This window comes from Sapajus apella, unplaced genomic scaffold (assembly GCF_009761245.1).
Source record: "Sapajus apella isolate SASKATOON/1434 unplaced genomic scaffold, GSC_monkey_1.0 scaffold61, whole genome shotgun sequence".
Lineage (NCBI taxonomy): Eukaryota > Metazoa > Chordata > Mammalia > Primates > Cebidae > Sapajus > Sapajus apella.
In genome coordinates, this window is record NW_022437001.1 from 11,745,879 (window position 1) to 11,771,231 (window position 25,353).

The 25,353-nt window shown below is 37.5% G+C and overlaps 1 protein-coding gene and 1 long non-coding RNA gene across 2 annotated transcripts in view; both read left to right on the plus strand.

Annotated features, from left to right (window-relative positions):
• The window catches only part of RNF150 (ring finger protein 150), a 283,735-nt gene that overhangs the window by 134,706 nt on the left and 123,676 nt on the right, over nt 1-25,353 (plus strand). The gene's annotated exons all lie outside the window — the stretch shown is intronic.
• LOC116529012 lies at nt 2,313-11,395 on the plus strand. Its single transcript, XR_004259336.1, has 3 exons — nt 2,313-2,322; nt 4,240-4,242; nt 11,206-11,395. It is a non-coding gene; the product is annotated as an uncharacterized LOC116529012 (long non-coding RNA).

The following is a 25,353-nucleotide window of genomic DNA, read 5'->3' on the forward strand; positions in this document are numbered from 1 at the left end:
GATAAACAAAGATTTCCTAAATAGGAAATAAAAAATACAAACCATGAAAAGTTTAATAAATTGGACTTAATTAAATTGAAAATCTATGTTCATTAAAAGATTCCATTATGAGGGTGAAAAGACAACCACACATTAGAAGAGATTACAATACATATATCCAATAAAAGACATATACAGAATAAAGAACTAATACAAATTAGTAAGAAAGCCAACCCAATATAAAATTAACAAATGACTTATGCACTGTATGAAAGATCATCAAAATTAGCAAAAATCATTTCAAATGATACTAATAGAATTTTCAAGTATACGTTGAAATTTACTTCGTTGTTTATAAACTAATCCAGAATTTGAGACTCCAAAGCAGATAGCTACAGAATATGTTTATTTTATGGAAGAGAGACAACCTAATGGATAAGGATCTTCCAGTACATCTCTAATCCAGCCAGGATTGCTGAGCACTGCTGGGGTTTGTATGGAGGATTAGAGCTGCATCATCTCCCCATTGGTATTCACAGTCTTCATTGCCCAGGATTTCCACTTAACACAGAGTCTTCACTGGCTTCACTTTGGCAAATGGAAATATACTCACAAAAATTTGGAAAACCCTTCATGAAGTGATGCCTACTGTTTGGTTGTAGGAATGGAGGTAGTGATTATGTATCTCTCTGTGATCAACCAGATGCACCTATGGGACATTCACTCCATAAAAAGCTAGGGAAGTGTAAAATGGGTAGATTATAATGAAGAGCAACTCATTTTGGTTAACCCTACTACATCAAGGAGTGGGGACCATATCAACTTTTGAATCCACCTTTGGTCAAATAAAACGTTTAGATCTTTACTTTGATGAAATAGTTGGGAAATTTTACTTCAACATCGAATTTTATTTTTTAAAGTAAAATAATTTAAGCACATGAATAGTCCATTCACCCTGTGATAGAAAGAAGATGAGTTTCAGAGATACTTACTAATTAGGCCAAAGTTATACATGTAACAGGGCATAATTAAGAAAGAATTAGGTTTCCCATATCCTTGTCTAGTAGCCTTTCACTTTCAAGGAGGAGCATTTTCAGAGATTCCTTACAGAAGACCCTCACCACTACTCCATATGGATAAACTTGAATGCTCAATAAATTTCTATTATATTGAAATATGGCAAAAAGCAGGCTGTCTTCAAGTTCTTTCTGTATTTCGGGTGTGTGTATATGAATCTTTTAGACTATAAAAAGAAGAGGTGGGGATTTATTAGTGTCTCAATTGCTTTCTAATCTTTGGAAATCAATATTTTACATTGAAAACCAAAACGTAATATGATGTAAAACAAGCAAATATTAAAAATTTTGAAATGCTTTTTAGGAGCTAGCCTAGTACAGAGAATTCTTTTTTTTTTTCCTCATTGGGGATTAACTTTTCCAGACATGTGTAGTCCTCTTACAGATATCTATATTTTAGACCAACATTTTTATCAAGTCAATATAAATGCAAATGTATACACATTTTGCTTTAAAGGAGGAAATCTCTAAATTTGGTTTGTTCACCATGTTTGATACTCTCAAGTAAAATTCTCAAACTTTTAAATATATGGATTTAAGAGAATTGCCATTAGATAAAAAGATCTGTTAATATCCAAAATAGTTTTTAATATTTAGGGAGAACATGCTATTTAAGTAGACTGTTAGGTATGAATGAACATCACAGCTGGAAATTCAGAGGCCCTTCTTTATCAGTGCACCTCCTTGTCTCTTTGAAATAGATAAGGATTTTGGCAGTGCCACAGCCTCAGATTTTCTAATGTCAAACAAAACAAACATCTATTGCTTAATCAACCATGTTCAGTTCAACCTTGTCTTACTGAGAGGATTAAATTTCAAGGAGCTTGACATTTATCTATGGCATTAGCTGTATTCCCTTCCGTTGTTCCTCGTTGCCAGATGTCACTTTCCCAGGGATCTTGCTGATCAGTTCTTACTGCTGTCACACAGAAGGAAGAGTTCAGATAGTTTATGGGAGATTACAAAACTGACAGCTAAAGTGGTCAGAGACAACAGAAAAATGCACAAGAAATGGAGAAATGCCTATATATATGATATAAATGCATTATATAAATATATATATATATATAATTTCCTTCCTACTCTTCATTCTAGTTTTTAAAAATAGAAATTCAAATTATAGCACATTCCAGGATTAGAGTGGTATTAGAAAAAATAGTTTTGTTCTTTCAAAATATTTAATATCTAACTAAAGTAAAATGTGTTCCTCTGTCATAGTACATGATATACTCAAATTACAAATGGGCTGTATTTCAAAAATCAATTTGTAAGTTGGGCGGTTAACACTCATTTTGTTGTAGCCACATTTCTCATAGGTTTTATCTGCAATTCAGGAAAAATATTCTAAGTATTTGCATAGTGTATAGACTCTCATACCACCTTAAGGAAGCCTTATCCTAGAATTCTGGTACCCGAAAACTGCATTCTCTCTTTGCAGGCCTAACTGTGACATTGGTCCTGCCTGGTTTTTTCTCCTGTCTCTTGAGTATATCTTTTTATTTTTTTGAGATGGAGTTTCGCTCTTGTTGCCCAGGCTGGATGGAGTGCAGTGGTGCAATCTCGGCTCACGGCAACCTCCGCCTTTCAGGTTCAAGCAATTATCCTATCTCAGCCTCCCAAGTAGCTGGGATTACAGGCATGCACCACCATGCCTGGCTAATTTTTTGTACTTTTAGTAGATACGGGGTTTCTCCATGTTGGTCAGCTGGTCTCGAACTCCCAACTTCAGGTCATCCGCCTGCCTCGGCCTTCCAAAGTACTGGGATTACAGGCATGAGCCATTGAGTGTATCTTTTCTGACTCATCTGTAGGCTTCTTCTCCTCTGCTCAGCACTGAATATGGAATTCTTCCATACTTGATCTTAAACCACCTTCTCTTTTTTCTTTATGCCGCTTGCCTGTTCAACCTCATCCATATCTATGCATCAAATGATAGCTTCAAATTTAAATCTTCCCTCCTGAACCTCTCCACAGCATCCACTCAGTATCCCTACTTAGATTTCTCAAAGTCATCCCAGACCTAGCATGTCCAAAATATATCTTCTACTCCAAATTTGGATTTTGTCTATGCTCTCCAACTTGAAGAATGGTTCCTCTACCATATGTCCAAGTGGGCAAGTCAGAAATCATGGGGTCATACTTGACACCAATCCCTCCCTCATCCTTCCTTCCTCATATCCTGTTTCCTGCCAAGCCCTGTTGGTTTACCTACTAATCCCCCCACTTATCTCCAACATGTTCTGAATATGCCATGCTGTTTCTTGGCATGGAGTCTTTGCCCATGCTGTTTGTTAAAACAAGAATCTCTTCGTTGAACTTCTCATTTTTAATAAAAAAGGAAGTAATCCATTGTAGTTACTGATTTTCAATTCTTTCTGGCCTGGATGGAGATGAGTTGAAAGTAAACATTTGTTAACTTCCTGGATGAAAGCAATTTCTAGCAATAACCATGATTAATGGTTATATTACAAAGGCACTAATCTTGATGTCCGTAGGTCTCAAAGAGAACTTCTTATAAAAATAATCTAGGGACTAGATTATTATAAAGATATAATTTAAAAATTATAGATATTATAAAAATTTAGATACAAAAAATTGTAAGGATGATTTTTTAGCTACAAAATATGTAAAGGATTATTATAAGATACAGAATTGATGACACAAGGATCATTGGTCAGAATCCTGTACCCACACTCACCTGGATCTGTAGCCTCTTATGGGAGTGTTCACACCAACAACTGCATTTCTAGAATGTTTTCAGACATAATTCTGTTAGCAATGTCTAAATAAGATAATGTAGAAAATTACAGACTTTAGAGTTCAAGAGGTTACAACTTCCTGCCTCTTCATTTTTTTTCTGCTTCCCACCCCCCATCTCTGCTGAGAAATCTCCTACTCATTCTTCAGAGCTCAGCTTTAGTGTCAATTTCTCAAGAGTCTTTCTTGACTCTTAACCCTACATTAGGCTCCTTTGTAGAAGAGTGCCAGGGAACCTCATTCCTTTCCTTCTTGTGAGTTGTCTCAGTTTGTAATTGTACATTTATTGGTGGAGATTTTTTTTTCTAACATCTTCCCACTAAAGTTTAAGCCCTCATGGAAGCAAGGATCATGTATTTTTTGTTGTTGTTGTTCACCATTGTAGCCTTAGAACCTAGCATGGCACAGTGTAAATACTCAATAGAAGTTCGTTGAATGCTCTTGAATGAGTGAACTTAAACCAGCATAGAAACACTGCAGCAGGTATTATGGTTTTTTTTTTTAGTACACTTAATTCAGAATATGACTTGGTTTCTGGTACACAACTTCCTAACCCCAATCTTCCACTAACTTGAAGAATTGCCCTTCCTCTCCTGATGTGGGTGTGCTTCTCCTAACTGTAGGCCATTCTGAAATCTTAGTTGCTGGTACTATTCTGGTGGTCTAAGCCAAGGACTCACTCAAAGAAGATGAGAGTGAGGAATCTGTAAGAACAGAATGTAAACAGAGTACTGAACAAAAATAGGGATATAATTCTTAGCTGTCATCACCTGTAGTCCTCACCAAGATTCTCCTCTCTAGTATAGAAAAAAAATTCAGTTTTGCAGCTCCTCTCTTTCTCCCACATAATCAGCAGATGCATCTATAACCTTCCTCACCTTCCCTTGGATTTCAGGATTTGTAGGGAGAGCAGAGAGAGAGAAAGAGCAAGAGAAAGAGAGAGAGAGTGTGTGTGTGTGTGTTTGTGTGTGTGTGTGTGTGTGTGTGTGTGTGTGTGTGTGTGCGCGCGCGCGCGCGCTAGGGATTGGGTGAATGTTGAGGACTGGAATATGGAAAATGTTACCAAGGTATAAAAAGGAAGTGGGAAACATAAGGGAGCAAGAAAGTAGAAGCCATTTACCTTCTTTTACTTTCTCATTCGTGATGTCATCAGTCCACTCAATGGACTTTGGTAAACATTCTGAAGTTGTGTACAAGGGTTGTAGTTCAGTCCACTATCAGTATGTGTTGGGGTGGTGAGGCACTGCCTAGGTCTCTCTCCTATGTATCCTGAGAGAGTACACGTACTTTTCTGCAATGTAAATTAATCCTGAAAGCAAAGCTAGCACCCATTGTAGTACTGTTTTGTATCATGTACTTATTCCATAAAAATATTCCCATGACCCTTTTTCTCTCAAAGTTCAGTTCTTTACTGATTATTTTTACCTCTCCTACTTGGCCTAATAAGTTGTAAGTAGTTTTTTATTGACTTAAGAAATATCTTTATCAGGCAGAAAGAGAAGCTGAGTCTGTAAATTAATTACAATCACTTTAACGTAGTGGTGGCAAACCTACCTCTTTGTTAATTATTTCAGCAAATATATTTTAAGCATTTTCTCTGTGTCAGACAGTGCTATAGGTACTAGCTGTACAGTGGTGAGCACTTCAGGCAATGTTCTTAACTTTTGCAATATAGAGAGCTCTCCTTGAAAAGCTTAAAAGTCACAGAACTAGAAGAGACCTTAGAGATAATTAAAGCTGACTTCATTATTGGGAAAACAATGGCTCAGCGAGGGAATGTGTGCTACCCAGGTTGGCAGAACTGAAGCTAGAACAAGAACACAGATCATTTTGCTCGTCTTCCCCTTGCAGCTCGTCACTTCTGCACTACATCTGGCTCGGTTTTAAGCTGCCGGCCCTGTTCAAATCATAGTCATGTCTCTTGGTGCATGCTCCAGCCCTGCGTAAAAGGTTTAGCAATTTGTCAGTGGGATTAGGCTAAATGGTATTATTTTTAAGGCAAGACCAGAAAGGAGATGTATTCTCTTAGCTGAGAAGCATATTGAGCAACTCACAGGGAAAGTATTTCCATAGGACAGAAATAGTGAGTGTTTATATAACCACATCATTTTGACCCAAGCTCTTAATCGTTCAGTGTGGCAAAGCTTAAGACAGGAGAGGAAGAAGGTGGGGGAGGCAGACGGATTAAGGGCTGACATCATAGATCTGTTCTTAGAATGAGAAGCTGTTGATAGGACTCTGGTAGGAGCCAGATAACCTGTCCTGGTGTGAGCTTAATCAAGTACAGTAAAGGCTGTGTAACACACTACTTTGCAACTAAAAAAAATCTAGGAAAACTCTGGTAAAAAGAATTTCTAATACTCAGAATTGTAACTTTTTAAGTAATGTTGCTTTGACTGTATAATAATCTGTAAAAAAATTATTTGCTTTCTCTAAACAGAACTGATATATTCTATTTCCCTAACCTGAACTGGGAACTCATACCATGAAATGATTTCAGGTGATATGTGGACCAATATTATAAACATACATAGATATACATATGTACACACACATTAATCACATCAAACTCATTACTCCACAAATGTTATTCACTAATATTAAAGTAAAAGTTAAATGAATTTAAAGGAAAATAGTTGGAGCTTTTCTTGTAAACTGCTTAAAATTATTTTTACTAATAAGCATGTATAAATTATTTAACAAAATCTGAATAGATTTAAGTTATTGATATCATTTTTAAAAACTTGAACTATGCTTTTAAAACATCCTGATTTTTCAAGAGGCTTTCCCAATAAAAAGAGAATACTCTATCATGTGTAATCCCTACAGCTCCTTTTCTATTTATTTCCTCCATTAAACTTACTTACTCTTTGTGCTTACATCTAATACAAATAGTAATTCAGCAATTTTGGACATGGTTTTAAACCAGAGGCAGGAAAACATTTTCTGTCAAAAGCAGAAAAATAATTAATGAAAGGTTATAAAAAGAAGACCCCCAAAACCACCTGTCATTCAATTTGGTTTTATTTTTAATTCTTAATTTATTTCATCTTCTTTTATAATTAAAAATAGAAAACACAAATCTTTATTCAATAATTACTAAAGCTGAACAGACAGGAGAGAAAGGAGTAGAAAAGGCAAATGAAGAGGGAGGGATAGTACAAGAATCAGGAAAATGGAGAAATGTGAGAAGACCAACAATGATGAAAGAGAGAAGTATACATAAAACAATATGCAGAGAAAAGAGAGAAAGAGAGGTTTTGATAGAATAACATGGAATTTAATTCATTATGAGGTACTACAGTCCCAGTTAGACAATTAAAGATGTATTACATTTTTACAACAATAGGCATAAATGGGAAGATAATCTTTTGAAAGTTTTCCATAAACCTGACCAGGTACAGATATGGGAAATATCTGGCTTATATCATAATGTGTTGAGTCTGTTTATCTCCACATCTATTCAACATTATTTGATTATAAGTAAAATGAGGCTGATTTGTGTAATTCTTTTTTCTCTATAGCAATTTTCAAAGGCCACAGATAAATTAGCTCTAAATGAGCCACGCTATTGTAATTATTTTGACATAGGACTTATAAAACTTAGCTGAAAAGGTTTCATACTGTCATATTTATATTTGGTACCATTTGTGATTCTAGCAAGTTGAATAAACTTCTAAATGAGGATGCCTGTCAAGGAGTTAACATTTATGTGGCCTCCCTTCCAACAAAAACACATTGAAATATTACATTTTAGGCAGCAATACATTTGGCATGTAAGGAGACATATTTATAACAAATCCCATTACCTCTGCCTTTACCTACATATGTGCCAAGAACAAAGTCAAAAATTCTGTATCAATTTAGGCAGTTATATTCATCTTGAAGTTTATATACTTCTAAACATTTTTTGATCTTGACATAAAATTTCAATGCATTTACTTTTAATATTCCAAAGGAGTTTCCAGCATGGCAATTGGGTGCTACTCAAAACTGAATATATTTGTTGGTAAACCAGTATGTCTTTGTGTACCTATAGTATGTAATAATGACTCGGGGGAAACCACTCTTCCATTCAGAGTTCTAGATTCCAAGATTCAAAACTTTTCCTAGGAATTTGTCCTATACATACTGACTCAATAAATCTAGAATATATTTATGAAATTTGTGCTTAGATACATTACCATCTTGTTTTTAAAAATACTTCTGCATATAAGATTTTGCTGTGCATACAAAACTGTCTTCTCTACATTGATTCCTTGAAAAGGCTTGCCTGCTTTCCAAAACTGATTTTAAAGTCTATTGTAGCTCCTGATCTGATAAAGTTCTTATTTAGCTTTGCTAGAAACAAAAATGATGGAACTGTTTTCTTCTTCTTTTTTTTTTTCTCTTTTCAGACAGAGTCTCACTCTATCACCCAGACTGGAGTACAGTAGCACAATCTTGGCTCACTGCAACCTCTGCTTCCCAAGTTCAAGAGATTCTCCTGCCTCAGCCTCCTGAGTAGCTAGAATTACAGATACATGCCACCACACCTAGATAATTTTTGTATTTTTAGTAGAGACAGGGTTTCACTGTGTTGGCCAGGCTGGTCTCAAACTCCTGACCTAAGGTGATCCACCCACCTTGGCCTCCCAAAGTGCTGGGATTACAGGCATGAGCCGCCGCACCTGGCCTGGAAATGTGTTCTTCTAAAGTTAAGGACAAATTCAGATAGTCACCTACAATTCTGGGTCATATTTTCTTTAGAAACCACATGCCCCAACTTTTTGTAACAAACAGCCCTAACTTCATTGTCATTAAAGAAATTATTACATGCCTAAACTGTAGGATATCTGCTCCTAGATGTTGCTATATCATGTAAACCCTTGATTATAAGACTTCAAACCTTTGACTGAAAAAAAAAAAAAAGCATCAGTGCTTCAGCTAGGCATCTGCATATTGCTATTTCATTATGATGTGACATTAAGGGTCAAACACAGGGGGAAATAATTGTAGGGCTTTCTTTTTCAAGTGTTGGATCTGCTCATCAGCAGAGTTGATTCATTCTTTGGGATGAAAGACTCTTGTGAAATGTGTTTTAGTTTGTTGGCTTAACATCACCTCCCTCCCTCTGATAACAACTGGAATTGACATAATTTTGTCTGCTTCTGGGATGGGCTACCTCTTCACTGCTTTTTCGGAGTGCCAGGGTTTCTGACAGGTGGATTTTCAGAATAATAAATTCTCAAGAGGAGATCATGTTTCACCTTCCCTACCTTGAGAATCTCAGCAACACTCAGAGCATGAGGAAAATTCTGTGTCAGCTGCAGCAGCAGCAGCAGCAGCCTGCTTTGTGAGGCCTGAGATCTAAAGTAGATTTAGTCTCACTGATTGAGAACTCCTAGGTTACAGGCTGCTATTTATCTTGCACAAGTATGAAGCTGCACTATTTTTGGAAGCTAACTTGACTCTTGGTAGTGGCATATTTTTCTGTTTGCATGTTATAGATCCTGGAACCAATGAGCTGGAAGGAACTAAGGAAGCTGGAAGGATCTAGGACAGATCCTGCAGAGTTCACGTGATGGTTCAGGTCACACAGTCAGGAATGACTGCACAGGAACTAGGACCCTGGACTCCTCATGCCCACTCCTGTCAGTTTGACTTAGTGGAATATTCTTGTGTTACAATGGTGCTCCTCTACAGGTCATGCAGCATAGCTTCCACTTAGCTTATCTCTGGCTGGAGAACTGCGCTTCTCCACCGGAGTCCTTGATGGTACCCATATATTAATCTTCTCAGGCTGCCATGACAAAATATCACAGGCTGAGTAGCCAAAACAACAGACACTTATTTTCTCACAGCTCTAAAGGCTGGAGATCCAAGATCAAGTTTCCAGCAGAATTGGCTTCCTGTTGTTCTTGGCTTGTAGCTGACCACTTTCCCACTGTGGCCTCACATGGCTTTGCCTCTGTGCATGGCACTGCTGGTATAGCTTCCTCTTCTTAGAAGGCCACCAGTCCTTTTGGATTAGGGCCTTACCCTCATGACCTTATTTAATCTTGATTGTCTCCCTAGACGGGAGTGATGTTGAGTATTTCACTGTCAGTAAATGAACTTTTGGGGGACACAATATGGTCGATAACAGGACCCAGCCACTCTGTAAAATCTGCAGAAAACTGAACTGAACTCTATGCTGGACAGCTGTATTTTGCATTATCTACCTGAAGCAATTTCAGATAAAGGCTATTCAGAGAACATTATTTATTGGGGTTTCCTAGATTGAAGTCAGAGTGCAATTTTATCTGGAGTCTGTGAAAAGCACTGGGCCAACAGCTAATACGTTTAAAGTAATTTTTGAATAGGTAATACATAAGTGTGATATGGAATTCAAAAGTACATACAGTAAAAGTATGTCTCCCTCTAATTCCTCTATCCTAATCTATGACTAGTGACTATTTTTATACCAGTAGTCTATTCATTGACAAGCAACCTGTATGGACTCTTTTATTTTCTTTCTATATAAATATAGTATACTTCTGGACTTTGCTTTTTTCACTTAATAAATTGAGATGTTATTCACTGTCAGTGCATATGTAGCTAATACCTTTATATATTTTACATTTTATGAAATCTGTGAAATATTTCATTGTGTGTATACCACAGTTTCCTAGCCAATCTGCTATTGATGGCATCTTAGATTATTATTTCTAGATTACAAATTATATTTTTCTTACATATACAAACTGGGCTTCAGTGATTATCTGTATAAATTGTTTCACATATGTGTATATACACATATTCACATACATCTGTAGTGTAAGTTCCCAAAAGTGGAATTGATGTGTCAAGAAGGATGTACCTTTGAAAAGAAATTACTATATTTTTCCTCACTGTGGTTTGTAGGAGACAATTTTTCAGTGGCTCTGAAATATGACAGAGTTTCCTGGAAGCAGAGAAACCACACAGATTTACTTCACACGATATGTATTGGCTCATGAATTTCTCACATTCTGGAATGTTCTCCTAGTTCCTTTCTGCCTCATTACTTCCAGCTCACATTCTTCTCTCCTGTGAAGTTTTTCCTGATGACTGCTTTTCTCACTTTTATACTTGGTCTGCACCACGCAATGAACATTTGCCACATGGTATTAGGAAACCTAGACTACAGGACTCTCCAGCACTTTGCTAAATAGTTTTGCTCTTTGAATATTTCCTGTACAAATTATTTCCCTAATGAGATCGTAAGCTAGAAACCAAAATTTTTTATCCTGTTTCTCTAATGTTAGCATATAATTTTTGTAATGTTTAACAGGATAAGAAAGCATATTTACATCTATATTTTATCCTCTCATCAACCCTTTAATGTAGCCAGAGCAATTATGATTCTAGCACAGAGATGAAGAAGCTGCAGTTTCTACTCTATCATGCCACCTCTTAACATGTAGTAGTGCTGACATTCAGTAAAGACTTGTAAAAGGGATTAATAAACAATATACAAGGAGCTTAAATGACTAAATAGGAAAAAAATCTAATAATCCAATTAAAATTGGGCCAAAAAATCTGAGTAGACATTTCTTAAAATGTCTTAGACATACAAATGGCAAACAGGTATATGATAAAATGCTCAACATCATTTATTATCAGAGAAATGCAAATCAAAACCACAATGAGATATCATCTTACCCTAGTTAAAATGGTTTCTATCCAAAAGACAAGCAATAACAAATGCTGATAAGGATGGGGAAAAAGAGAAGCCTCATATATTGTTGCTGGAAATGTAAATTAGTATAGCCATTATGGAGAACTGTATGGGGGTTCCTCAAAAAACTAAAAATAGAACTACCATATGATCCAGTAATTCAGCTGCTAGGTATATATCCAAAAGAAAGGAAATCAGTATATTGAAAAGGTATCAGCACTTCCATGTTTCTTACAGTACTGTTTACAGTAACTAAGATTTGGAAGCAACCTAAGTGTTCATCAACAAACAAATGGACAAAGAAAATGTGGTACATATACACAATGGAGTACTATTCAGCTATTAAAAATGATGATATCCTGTCATTTGCAACAACATGGATGGAACTGCAGAGCATTATATTAAGTGAAATAAGCCAGGCACAGAAAGACAAAATTCACATGCTCTCATTTGTGGAAGCTAAAAACAACTGGAAATGAGATAGGAGGTGGGACACAACTCCAGACAAGACTCAGACTGCAGACCAAATTGAGGATTAATTAAAACAGGGATGGGACAGAGGCAGCTTTCCATAAGACATGCTCACCATTGTGCCATGTCAGTTTACCATTCCCATGGCAACACCTAGAATTTACTGCTGCTTTCCATGGCAATGACCTGATGGCCCAGCAGTTACCACCCATTTCCTAGAAATTTCTTCATAATCTACCCCTTAATTTACATATAACTAAAAGTAGTTATAAATAAGACTACACCACTGCCTCTGAGCTGCTACTCTGGGCACACTGCCTATGGGGTAGCCCTGCCCTGCACTGAGCCATACCTCTGCTGCTGCCGTACATTGCCATTTCAACAAAAGTTGCTGTCTGACACTACTGGCTCACCCTTGAATTTTTTTCTGGGCAAAGCCAAGAACATTCCTGGACTGGGCTCCAATTTTGGGGTTCACCTGACCTGCATAATAAAGAATAGAATGATGGTTACCAGAGGCTGGAAAGAGTAGTAGGGATGGAGCAAGGATGGTTAATGGGTACAAAAAGTATAGTTAGATAGACTGAATAAGTTGTACAATGAGAACACATAGACGTAGGGAGGGAACATCACACACCAGGGCCTGTTGGGGGTTGGGGGCTAGGAGAAGCATAGCATTAGGACAAATACCTAATGTAGAGGAAGGGTTGATGGGTGCAGCAAACCACCATGGCACTTGTATACCTATTTAACAAACTTGCACATTCTGCACATGTACCTCAGAACTTTAAAGTATAATATAAAATTATAAAGGCAAAACAAAAAAAATGAGTAAGTTCTAGTATTTGATAGCACAACAGGGTTATTACAGTCAACAATAATTTATCGTACATTTAAAAATTACTAAAATAATATAATTGGAAGTTTGTAATGCAAAGAAATGTTAAATGCTGAAATTATAGATACCCCATTTACCCTGATGTGATTATTATTAAGCATTGTATGCTTGTATCAAAATACCTCATATACCCCATAAATATAGATACCTATTATAGTGTGTACCCATAAAAATTAAAAAGAAATACTTGTAGATTGAACATAAACTTCTATCCAGATGGTCCAGGGGAACACCAGAGGGGAAGCAACTTTGGGTAAAAAGTGCTTCCTGCCCTTTACTCTAGTGAGCCTAGCAAGCAAATCATTTCCTCCTTCAGTGCTGCCGCTGTTCAAGGAATATTGTAAAACCTTTTATCATTTTGTTATAGCTTAGAGTTCCTCATTCTCAGATCCTACTTTTGGTCTTGATGCCTTTTTTTTTTTTTAATTATGCTTTAAGTTCTGGGGTACATGTGCAGATCATGTAGGATTGTTGCATAGGTATACATATGCCATGGTGGTTTGCTACCTCCGTTCCCCTGTCATCTACATTAGATATTTCTACTAATGTTATCCCTCCCCAACACCTCCAACCCCTGTTATCCCTCCCCTAGCTCTCCCATCCCCCAATAGACTCCAGTGTGTAATGTTCCCCTCCCCTGTGTCCATGTGCTCTCATTGTTCAACACCCGCCTATGAATGAGAACATGCAGTGCTTGGTTTTCTGTTCTTGTATCAGTTTGCTGAGAATGATGGTTTCCAGGTTCATCCATGTTCCTGCAAAGGACACGAACTCATCCTTTTTATGGCTGCATAGTATTCCATGGTGTATATGTGCCACATTTTCCCCGTCCAGGCTATCATTGATGGGCATTTGGGTTCGCTCCAACTCTTTGCTATTGTAAACAGTGCCACAGTGAACATACGTGTGCATGTGTCTTTATAATAGAATGATTTATAATCCTTTGGGTGCATACCCAGTAATGGGATTGCTGGGTCAAATGGTATTTCTACTTCTAGATCCTTAAGGAATCACCACACTGTCTTCCACAATGGTTGAACTAATTTACATTTCAACCAACAGTGTAAAAGTGTTCCTATTTTTCCACACCCTCTTCAGTGTCTGTTGTCTCCAGATTTTTTATTGATCACCATTCTGACTGGCATGAGATGATATCTCAATGTGATTTTGATTTGCATTTCTCTAATGACGAGTGATGATGAGCATTTTTTCATATGTGTGTTGGCTGCATAAATGTCTTCTTTTGAATCAAAAGTGTCTGTTCATATGCTTTGCCCATGTTTTGATGGGGTTGTTTGTTTTTTTCTTGTAAATTTGTTTTAGTTCTCTGTAGATTCTGGGTATTAGCCATTTGACAGATCGGTAGATTGCAAAAATTTTTCCCATTCTGTTGGTTGCCAGTTCACTCTGATGATAGTTTCTTTTGCTGTGCAAAAGCCCTGAAGTTTAATTAGATCCCATTTGTCTATTTTGGCTTTTGTTGCCATTGCTTTCAGTGTTTTAGTCATGAAGTCCTTGCCTATGCCTATGTCCTGAATGGTATTGCCTAGGTTTTCTTCTAGGGTTTTTATGGTTTTAGGTCTTATGTTTAAATCTTTAATCCATCTGGAGTTAATTTTTGAATAAGATGTAAAGAATGGGTCCAGTTTCAGCTTTCTGTACATGGCTAGCCAGTTTTCCGAACACCATTTATTAAACAGGAAATCCTTTTCCCATTGCTTGTTTTTGTCAGGTTTGTCAAAGATCAGATGGTTGTAGATGTGTGGTGTTACTTCCAAGGACTCTGTTCTGTTCCATTGGTCTATATCTCTGTTTTGGTACTAGTACCATGCTATTTTGATTACCGTAGCCATGTAGTATAGTTTGAAGTCAGGTAGCATGATGCCTCCAGCTTTTTTTTTTTTTTTTTTTTTTTTTAGGATTGTCTTGGCTATGTGGACTCTATTTTGGTTCCATACAAAGTTTAAGGTGTTTTTTTCCAGTTCTGTGAAGAAAGTCAATGGTAGCTTGATGGGGATAGCATTGAATCTATAAATTACTTTGGACAGTATGGCCATTTTCACGATATTGATTCTTCCTAACCATGATCATGGAATGTTTTTCTATCTGTTTGTGTCCTCTCTTATTTCCTTGAGCAGTGGTTTGTAGTTCTCCTTGAAGAGGTCCTTCATGTCCCTTGTTAGTTGTATTCCTAGGTATTTTATTCTCTTTGTAGCAATTGTGAATGGGAGTTTGCTCTTGATTTAGCTCTCTGTTTGTCTGTTACTGGTATATAGGAATGCTTATGATTTTTGCACATCGATTTTGTATCCTGAGACTTTGCTGAAGTTGCTCATCAGCTTAAGGAAATTTTGGGCTGAGATGATGGGGTCTTCTAAATATACAATCATGTTGTCTGCAAATAGAGATAATTTGACTTTCTCTTTTCCTAAGTGAATATGCTTTATTTCTTTTTCTCGCCTGATTGCTCTGGCCAGAACTTCCCATACTATGTTGAATAGGAATCGTGAGAGAGGGCACCCTTGACTTGTGCCAGTTTTGAAAGGGAATGCTTCCAATTTTTGCCCATTCAGTATGATATTAGCTGTGGATTTGTCATAAACAGCTTTTATTATTTTGAGTTACTTTCCATTGATACCTAGTTTATTGAGAGTTTTTAGCTTAAAGAGCTGTTGAATTTTGTCGAAGGCCTTCTCTGCATCTATTGAGATAATCATGTGAATTTTTCCTTGATTCTGTTTATGTGATGGATTCTGTTTATAGATTTGCATATGTTGAACCAGCCTTGCATCCTCAGAATGAAGCTGACTTGATCCTGATGGATAAGCTTTTTGATGTGCTGTCCAATTCAGTTTGCCAGTATTTTATTGAAGATTTTCGCATCAATGTTCATCATGAATATTGGCCTGAAATTTTTGTTTTATTTATGTCTCTGCCAGGTTTTGGTATCAGGATGATATTGGTCTCATAAAATGAGTTAGGGAGAATTCCCTCTTTTTGTATTGTTTGGAATAGTATCAGAAGGAATGGTACCAGCTGCTCTTTGTATGTCTGGTAGAATTTGGCTGTGAACCCATCTGGTTCTGGACTTTTTTTGGTTGGTAAGCTGTTAATTGCTGCCTCAACTTCAGACCTTGTCTATCGTCTATTCAGGGATTCAACTTCTTCTTGTTTTAGTCTTGGGAGGGTGTAAGTGTCCAGGAATTTATCCATTTCTTCTAGATTTACTGGTTTATGTGCATAGAGGTGTTTGTAGTAATCTCTGGTGGTAGTTTGTATTTCTGTCAAATCAGTGGTAATACCCCTTTATCATTTTTTATTGCATCTATTCGATTCTTTTGTCTTTTTTTTTTATTTATTAGTCTGGATAGCAGTCTATTTTGTTGATCTTTTCAAAATACCAGCTCCTGGATTCATTGATTTTTTGAAGGTTTTTTTGTGTCTCTGTCTCCTTCAGTTGTGCTCTGATCTTAGTTATTTCTTGTCTTCTGCTAGGTTTTGAATTTGCTTGATCTTGCTCCTCTGGTTCTTTTCATTGTGATGTTAGGGTATCAATTTTAGATCTTTCCTCACTTCTCATGGTCATTTAGTGCCATAAATTTTCCTCTAAACACTGCTTTAAATGTGTCCCAGAGATTCTAGCATTTTGTGTCTTCATTCTTGTTGGTTTCAAAGAACATCTTTATTTCTGCCTTCATTATTTATCCAGTAGTCACTCAGGAGCAGGTTGTTCAGTTTCCATGTAGTTGTGCAGTTTTGAGTGAATTTCTTAATCCTGAGTTCTAATTTGATTGCACTGTGGTCTGAGAGAATGTTTGTCATTATTTCCGTTTTTTGCATTTGCTGAGGAGCAATTTACTTCCAGTTATGTGGTCAGTTTTACAGTAAATGCAATGTGGAGCTGAGAAGAATGTATATATTGTGGATTTGGGTACAGAGTTCTGTAGATATCTATTAGGTCTGCTTGGTCTAGATCTGAGTTCAAGTCCTGGGTATCCTTGTTAATTTTCTGTCTTGTTGATCTGTCTAACGTTGATAGTGGAGTGTTTAAGTCTCCCACTATCATTGTGTGGGAGTCTAAGTCTCTTTGTAGATCATTAAGAACTTGCTTTATGTATCTGGGTGCTCCTGTATTGGCTGCATATATATTTAGGATAGTTACCTCTTCTTGTCATATTGATCCCTTTACCATTATGTAATGCCTTTCTTTGTCTCTTTTGATCTTTGTTGGTTTAAAGTCTGTTTTATCAGAGACTGGGATGGCAACCCCTGCTTTTTTTTCTTTCTCTCCATTTGCATAGTAAATCTTCCTCCATCCCTTTATTTTGAGCCTATGTATGTCTTTGCACGTGAGATGGGTCTCCTGAATACAGCACACTGACGGGTCTTGACTCTTTATCCAACTTGCCAGTCTGTGTCTTTTGATTGGGGCATATACCCCATTTACATTTAAGGTTAATATTGTTATGTGTGAATTTGATCCTGCCATTTTGATACTAGCTTGTTGATTTGCCCGTTAGTTGATGCAGCTTCTTCATTGTGTTGATGCTTTTTACCATTTGGTATGTTTTTGCAGTGGCTGGTACTGGTTGTTCCTTTCCATGTTTAGTGCTTCCTTCAGGAGGTCTTGTAAGCAGGCCGGGTGGTGGCAACATCTCTCAGCAATTGCTTGTCGGCAAAGGATTTTATTTCTCCTTCACTTATGAATCTTAATTTGGCTGGATATGAAATTCTGGGTTGAAAGTTCTTTTCTTTAAGGATGTTGAATATTGGCCCTCACTGTCTTTTGGCTTGTAGGATTTCTGCAGAGAGATCTGCTATTAGTCTGATGGGCTTCCCTTTGTGTGTAACCCAACCTTTCTCTCTGGCTGCCCTTAATATATTTTGCTTTATTTCAACTCTGGTAAATCTGACAATTATGTGCCTTGGGGTTGCTCTTTTTGAATAATATGTTTGTGGTGTTCTTTGTATTTCCTGAATTTGAATGTTGGCCTGCCTTGTTAGGTTGAGAAAGTTCTCCCGGATAATATACTTTTAAAAGTGGTTTTTGTCATGTGGAGAGTCACCACAATCAGGTCACTGTTCAATATTAGCCCCTGGCTTTGCTTTGTTAGGACTGCTTAAATAGGCAGTGGTGTGTGTTTGCACACATGCACATACACGCACAGCAGCCCCGCAATCAATATTTATTATAAATAACCCTCCTGATCATTTTACTCTTGCCTTCAGCCTGTGCTCATGGTCAGTTAGGCACACAGATAGACTGGGTCTTTGAACACCCCTTTTGTCATATCCTTTGGTCCTTTGCCTTCAAGTCAAACTGGTAAGTTTTAATGTGGAGAGATCTGGCTAGAGCTTTCTACATTTTACCCTTTTTAAAATCTTCCAGGATTTGGCTGAGCTGTCATTCAGGCATGACCTTGGATTTCCACTCCAAACATGGTTAACCTGCTGCTCTTGTTTTTATTCTTTCCAGGAGCAGTTCTCGTGGAGGGACTGGAAGAATGCATGTTTCTGGGTAGCCTGTGAAGGTCTAGAGGTAGCTAAGTTGAAGTGGGTAATTATTTGGAAAGCTGTACATTCTCAGATGCTGGTGGAGGCTATTTTTAGGCCCTAGGAAGCAAATTGTCACTGTAATGTCAACAATACCCACAAACGCAACTTTGTTTCATGCCAAAACGCACCAGAGCCCCCATCCTTCCTGGGCAGGGTTTTCCGATGAGGGAGTGTCACAACCTTACTTAGAATTCTCTCCCCAAGATCTCTCTCATGACTGAAAGCCTACCAGTGCACTGAGATTTTCTTTTCTTGTTTGGAGGTGGGGAGGTGAAGGAGTGAGGAGAGAAAAGAGGTAACTCTCCTTATCAACTTTGAGAAATCATCGCTTTAACATTTATCGAAATCAACTCCTAGCTGAAGATGATCTATTCAAGCAGCATGAAGACCTTAGGGAAATGATAAACCATCTTCGTTCTCCATGCTGTATAAACAAGGCCATATAAACGCACTGGGGGGCCTTCACTGGATGCAGTTGCATTCCCCTGGAGGCCTATTCCAGAAATGTCTCTCACTGCCACTTTCACTTTGGGAGGCAGAATAATTGCTGCCAAAAATGTCCAGAACCTGTGAATACATTACTTTATATGTCAACAAGGACTTCACAGGTGTGATTAAGTTTAGATCTTGAGCTGGGGAGATTATCCTGGGTCATCCAGTGGAATTATAAAGATCCTTATAAAAGGGAGACATGAGGGTCACAGAGAGAAAAAGAGACAATGAAGGAATCAGAGTCTGAATGAGGTGGCTACAAGCCAAGAAATGTGGGCCATTTCTAGAAGCTGGAAAAGCCAAGGACATATGTTCTCCCTTAGAACTCTCAAAGGAACACAGCCATGCCAACACCTTGATTTTAGCCCAGCAAATCTACTTCACACTCACTTTTGATCTCTAAAACTGTAAGACAAATTTGAGTTGTTTTAAGCCCTGAGTTGTAGTAATCTCTCATAAGCAGTGATAGGAAGCTAATGCATCCACCAAGACAGATCTTGACACCCCAAGGGAGGATGCTTCACTCCCAAGTACATTGTTTTCCCATCCTCTCCGCAGGGATCCTGGGGAGAAATGATGCCACTGCTCTTGTTGGCCTGCTACTCTGCTCCAGGGTGCCTCCCTTGGCTCCTGAGCCTAAGGAAGAGGCTATCTTGTCATTGCTGTTAGACCTCAGTTTAACTCTTCTGTACCAGCCCTTGACATGCCGTGAAATCCCAACTCTTTTCCCCAGCAGATAACCTGTCTAGGACAGCCAACTTCGTAGTTGTCCCTAGGGTAAAAGGGGGAGGAGAATGGTTCATGACTATGCCCAGCCCATTCTTTGAAATAAGTACAGTATTTCTGAGTGCCCCTTACCCATCAGGGAGGACCAGGGTTAGAAAGCCTTGTCTTATCCAGGAAAGCTTCACTCAGGGTTAAACGTAGAGGACACTATGATGCTGCCTCTGCTGCTTTTGCTCAATCTGTAGCATCTCTCCTCTCTCCCACTAACAGCAGTGAGAGCAAGGCCCAGTCGACTATGTGGTTGCCTCCTTTATGTCTCCCAAGCCTGCCCCAGAAAGAAAGAAGTACTCATCAACATTCTGTTTTATTCATTTTTTCCCATTCCCTGATTAACTCTTTTTTAATTTTTGTATTTTGTTATTATTGTTATTTTTTAGAGAAGGGATCTTAGACTTTCACCCAGGTTTGAGTGCAGTGGCATAATCAATGGCTCACAGCAGCCTCCAACTCCTGGAATCAAGTGATCCTCCCACCTCACCCTCCTAAAGTGCTGGAGGCATTACAGTCATGAGCTACCACACCCTGGTCCTCAATTAACTCCTTATCTCATTATCCCTAACAAGTTTGTCTTGAATTTCCTGTGTACTCAGATGGAAATTCTGAAGTCTGATGACAAGGTATATAAAAATAAGCCCAAGTATACCAAGATTTTATGTAAAGACAACTAAGGTTAGTATGTCACTCCACATTCTTTTCTTTTTTGGGGGACAGAGTCTCACTCTGTCACCAGGCGCCAGGCTGGAGTGTAGTAGCACAATCTCAGCTCACTGCAGCCCCTGCCTTCTGGGTTCAAGCAATTCTCCTGCTTCAGCCTCCTGAGCAGCTGGGACTACAGGCGCATGTCACCACACTCAGCTAATTTTTATATTTTAGTAGAGATGGGGTTTCACTATGTTGATCAGGATGGTCTTAATCTCTTGACCTTGTGATCCGACCACCTCTGCCTCCCAAAGTGCTGGGATTACAGGCATGAGCCACCAGCAGCCACTCCACATTCTTTTTTGATAAGAAATGTAAGAACTTTAATTTTTCAGATATTATCAGTAAAGTCTTATCCTTTTAGAAAGAAACCAGGTTTACTAGATTGTGTGTCTTTTCAGAAGACATTTTATATTATTTTAAGAATTTTAATTATTGAGTGACCTTTTAAGATTTGGACTATCTGAAGATAAGAATATTAACATGATTCCAATCTTTTCACATTTTGTATAATTATTCTATCATTACACTGGGAAAAACCAGCCAGGCTTTTCTCTGTTCTCTAAATTTATCCTTTAGGTAATATTATTCACATATAAATTATTGTTGTAAAATTTCATCTAGAATGTACTTCAAATTTAGAAAGATGCTCTATCAGTTGCTCAGCAACCCAAATATGTAACTGTCTTTTGCCTTAATTAGGATCTTATTTAAGGTGAAGTCTTGTCATTCAAAGTTGTGTATTTCCAGTGAGGAAATGAAGTTTTATGGTTGTAATCTCTTGGCATGGCTCCAGAAATTAATATTTGGAAATGATTTTCTAAACAAAAATTAACTCAAAATGAATTAAAGACTTAACTCTAAAACCCAAATCTATAAAAACCCTAGAAGAAAATCTAGACAGTACCACCATTCAGGACATAGACATAGGCAAAGATTTCATGACAAAATTGCCGAAAGCAATTGCAACAAAAGCAAATATTGACAAATGGGACCTAATTAAACTAAGGAGTTTCTGCACAGCAAAAGAAACTATCATCTGAGTGAACAAGCATCCTACAGAATGGGAGAAAATTTTTGCAATGTGTCCATCTGACAAAGATCTAATATCCAGAATCTACAAGGAACTTAAATAGATATATCAGAAAAAAGAACCCCCATTAGAAAGTGGGCAAAGGACATGAACAGACACTTCTCAAAAGAAGACATACATGTGGACAACAAGTATGAAGGAAAAAAAAAAGCTCAACATCACTGATAATTAGAGAAATGCAAATCAAAACCACTATAAGATACTATCTCACACCAGTCAGAACATCAATTATTATAAACCAGTCGAAAAACAACAGATGCTGATGAGGTTGCAGATAAATGGGAATGCTTTTACACTATTGGTGGGAATGTAAGTTAGTTCAGCCATTGTAGAAAACAATGTGGTATTTTCTCAAAGATCTAGAACTAGAAATACCATTTGACCCAGCAATCTCATTACTGGGTATATACCCAAAGGAATATAAATCATTCTATTACAGAGACACATGTACGTGTATGTACAGTGCAGCACTATTCACAATAGCAAAGACATGAGAGTAACCCAAATGCCCATCAATGATAGACTGGATAAAGAACATGTGATACATATAAACCATGGAACATCATGTAGCCATAAAAAGGAACAAGATCATGTCCTTTGTAGGGATATGGATGGACCTGGAAGCCATTATCCTCAGCAAACTAATGCAGGAACAGAAAACCAAACACCACATGTTCTCACTTATTAGTGGGAGCTGAACAGTGAGAAGACATGGACACAGGGAGGTGAACAACACACACTGGGGCCTCTCAGTGGGCAGGGTGTGGGGAGGAAGAGCATTAGGAAAAACAGCTAATGCTTACTAGGCTTAATACCTAGGTGATGAGTGCAGCAAACCACCATGGCACACGTTTACCTAGGTATTAACAAACCTGCAGGTCCTGCACATGTACCCCAGAACTTAAAAGAGGAAAGTTGTTAATGTGACGAAAGCTATTATTTTATTTTATTTCAGAGTTGTTTACAAAAGACAAAATAATGGTATTTTCTCAAATAAGCAAAGGGAAACCATTAGGACCAGACAATGAATACTCTGCATTGGTTGTACAGGCACTCATGGAAAAACAGCCACAGGTGTGAGAAGAGGCCTTTCACTCCTGGGTGTTGCAGAATGCAGTCTCTGGGAATGTGTAAGCCAAAGACTATAAATATAAAGTTACAGTGCATTAGCAGGGTTGTCTAGAATAACCTACATATAATTTGGAACTTTCAAATGGATGCTGAAAATAGATCCAAAAGAAGGAAAGAACAATTTTAAAAAAAAAATTGGTTACTGGCCAGTCTTTTTATACAAATAAGTTCATGCTTTCAGCACATGTCTAAGGCAAGTGTCTCTGAACAAGAATTTAAAATGCTCTTAATTTGTCTGTTCAGTAACTACTGTGATTAGCTGGGTCTTTATAGAACCTGCCTGTCAGCATTTGCTGCAAGTACTATTATCTTCAGAGCCAGATTGTAAATAATTAATAAGTCCTTCAGACTTGTGTTTTATGTGATTCAAAAGAAAAACAAGGAGGGTTAGTGATTTGGTACTTCAGTTTACACATTTAGTTATAATATTACTGGATAAATGTCCAAGGATTAGAATTATTGATAAGAATATTTAAATTGATTAAATATTTTGCCTCTTCCTGGAAGCTTAGTTTGTGCAAAATGACATCAATCTGTAAGGTCATAATTCATCTGTTAGCAATCAGTTATTTCCATCTTTCCAAATATTGTGAAGACCTACTTATAGGCTTCCGCCCACTCTCTTCTTGTCTTGCATGAGTCTTTAGGTCTCAGTTTTCTCTTTGCAACTATGAAGCTTGAACTTGGGGAGTGCTCTTTGGCCAGCTCCAGAAGTAGTACTCTATGGTCTGTGGCAGTTCATCATAGCACTGTCTACACCTGACATCTCTCCAGTGGTTGGCTTAACATTTGTACTTTTTTTTGGATGAGCAGAGGCCAGAAAATCATTACCACCACCACAATAATAAAGCCCTGCCTTTAGGTTCTGCCTTGTTGTAAAAGTCTCTTAATCCTGTTTTGCAACAAAGATGCACTAGACTGTTAGGAGTTAAGCACAGAGAACCCCAGAAGCATGACCAACACCAGCTTCTGTGTACCACAGACTTTATAGTCACTTTGGAAGCAGCCAGATTTTAACAACAATGAAGCTAAACTGCTATAGTTTGTGGTTAGCATTTGCTGGAGGGGCAACCGAAATGCTTCAAATAAGGACAATCTATTTTGTATAATATTCATTAAAAACTACCACCTAATATTTTAAGTATGTGGAATGTTTGGTTGTGGTATGGAAGTACTATTTTGCTGTTATTTCATATATGTCTGCAAAATGCAAATAAAAAAGTTTAAAGTTGACTTGAGGAATAAAACTTTTCACCTCTAGATTACCATGTAAGATGAGCTCCTGCGTGATAGCCACATCGCTGGCTTCAAGGCACTCAGTCTGTATTGAAACTGGGTAACAGTGGGTAGCAGGTGGGAAGTATACCAGTCAAAAATACAAATCGAACAAATGTGTTTGAGGAATATAGAATAACTCTTTGGTAGGCATATGGCAGAGATATAGTAGCATTTGGGGAAAAGGTAACAGTGAAAATGTTGAAAACTAGGCAAATGAAAAAATAATGCTATTATTAACGCCAGGGAAAACAAATACAAGATTCATAATTGTTTTCTTTAAACAAGATCAAATATTTTTATTTTTCAATAACAAAAGCAAACTGTATTCAACAGACATAAAATTACTCTGTCAAGTTGCTGTAATCTTTATAAATGTTCTCAGTTGCTGTCTTAATATTTCATGATGAAACAGATACTTTAAAGATCAATCTATGGGTCACACTGTCAATGCCCACAGTTATTCTTCCTCTACTTGAAAATTTTCAGATGTTTTATACCATCTCTGGCAATCTCTCTGCACAGTTAGAACCAGGATCATCTACATAATTTGCAGACCTCAGTGCAAAATAAAAATGCAGAGCCTGCTTCTCAAAAAGCAGAGAAAAAAAGTGATATTAAAACATAAAGCTTGTTTTTTTCTTTTTTTAATTTTAAAATTTTCATAAGTTTAGCTTTCATTTTAGATTCAGCGGGTACATATGCAGCCTTGTTACATGAATATATGACATGACACTATGGTTTGGGCTATGAATGATACCATCACCCACGTAGTGAACATAGTACCCAACAGGCAGTTTTTCAACTCTTACCTCCCTCTCCCTCTCCCACCTCTAGTAGTCTCCAGTGTCTATTGTTGCCATCTTTATGAACATATGTACCCCCATGTTTAGCTTAGCTCCCCCTCATAAGTGAGAACATGTGAATCTTGGTTTTCTATTTCTATGTTAATTCGCTTAGGATAATGACCTCCACCTGCATCTGTGTTGTTGCAAAGGACATGATTTCATTCTTTTCAATGGCATAGCATGCCATATTGTATATGTACCACATTTCTTTATTCAATGTGCTGTTGCTGGACACCTAGATTGATTCCATGTCTTTGCTATTGTGAATAGTATTGAGACGGAATATAAGCATGCATGTGTTTTTATGGTAGAACAATTTATCTTCCTTTGGGTATATACCCAGTAATTGGATTGCTGGGTGTAATGGTAATTCTGTTTTTAGTTCTTTGAGATGTCTCCAAATTGCTTTCTACAGTGGCTGAACTGATTTACATTCCCACCAGCAGTGTATTAGCGTTCCCATTTCTCTGCAATCTCGCCAGCATCTGTTGTTTTTTGACTTTTTAATCGCAGCCATTGTGACTGGTGTGAGATAGTATCTCATTGTGGTTTTTATTTGCATTTCTCTAATGATTCGTGATGATGAGCATTTTTTCATGTTTGTTGGCTGC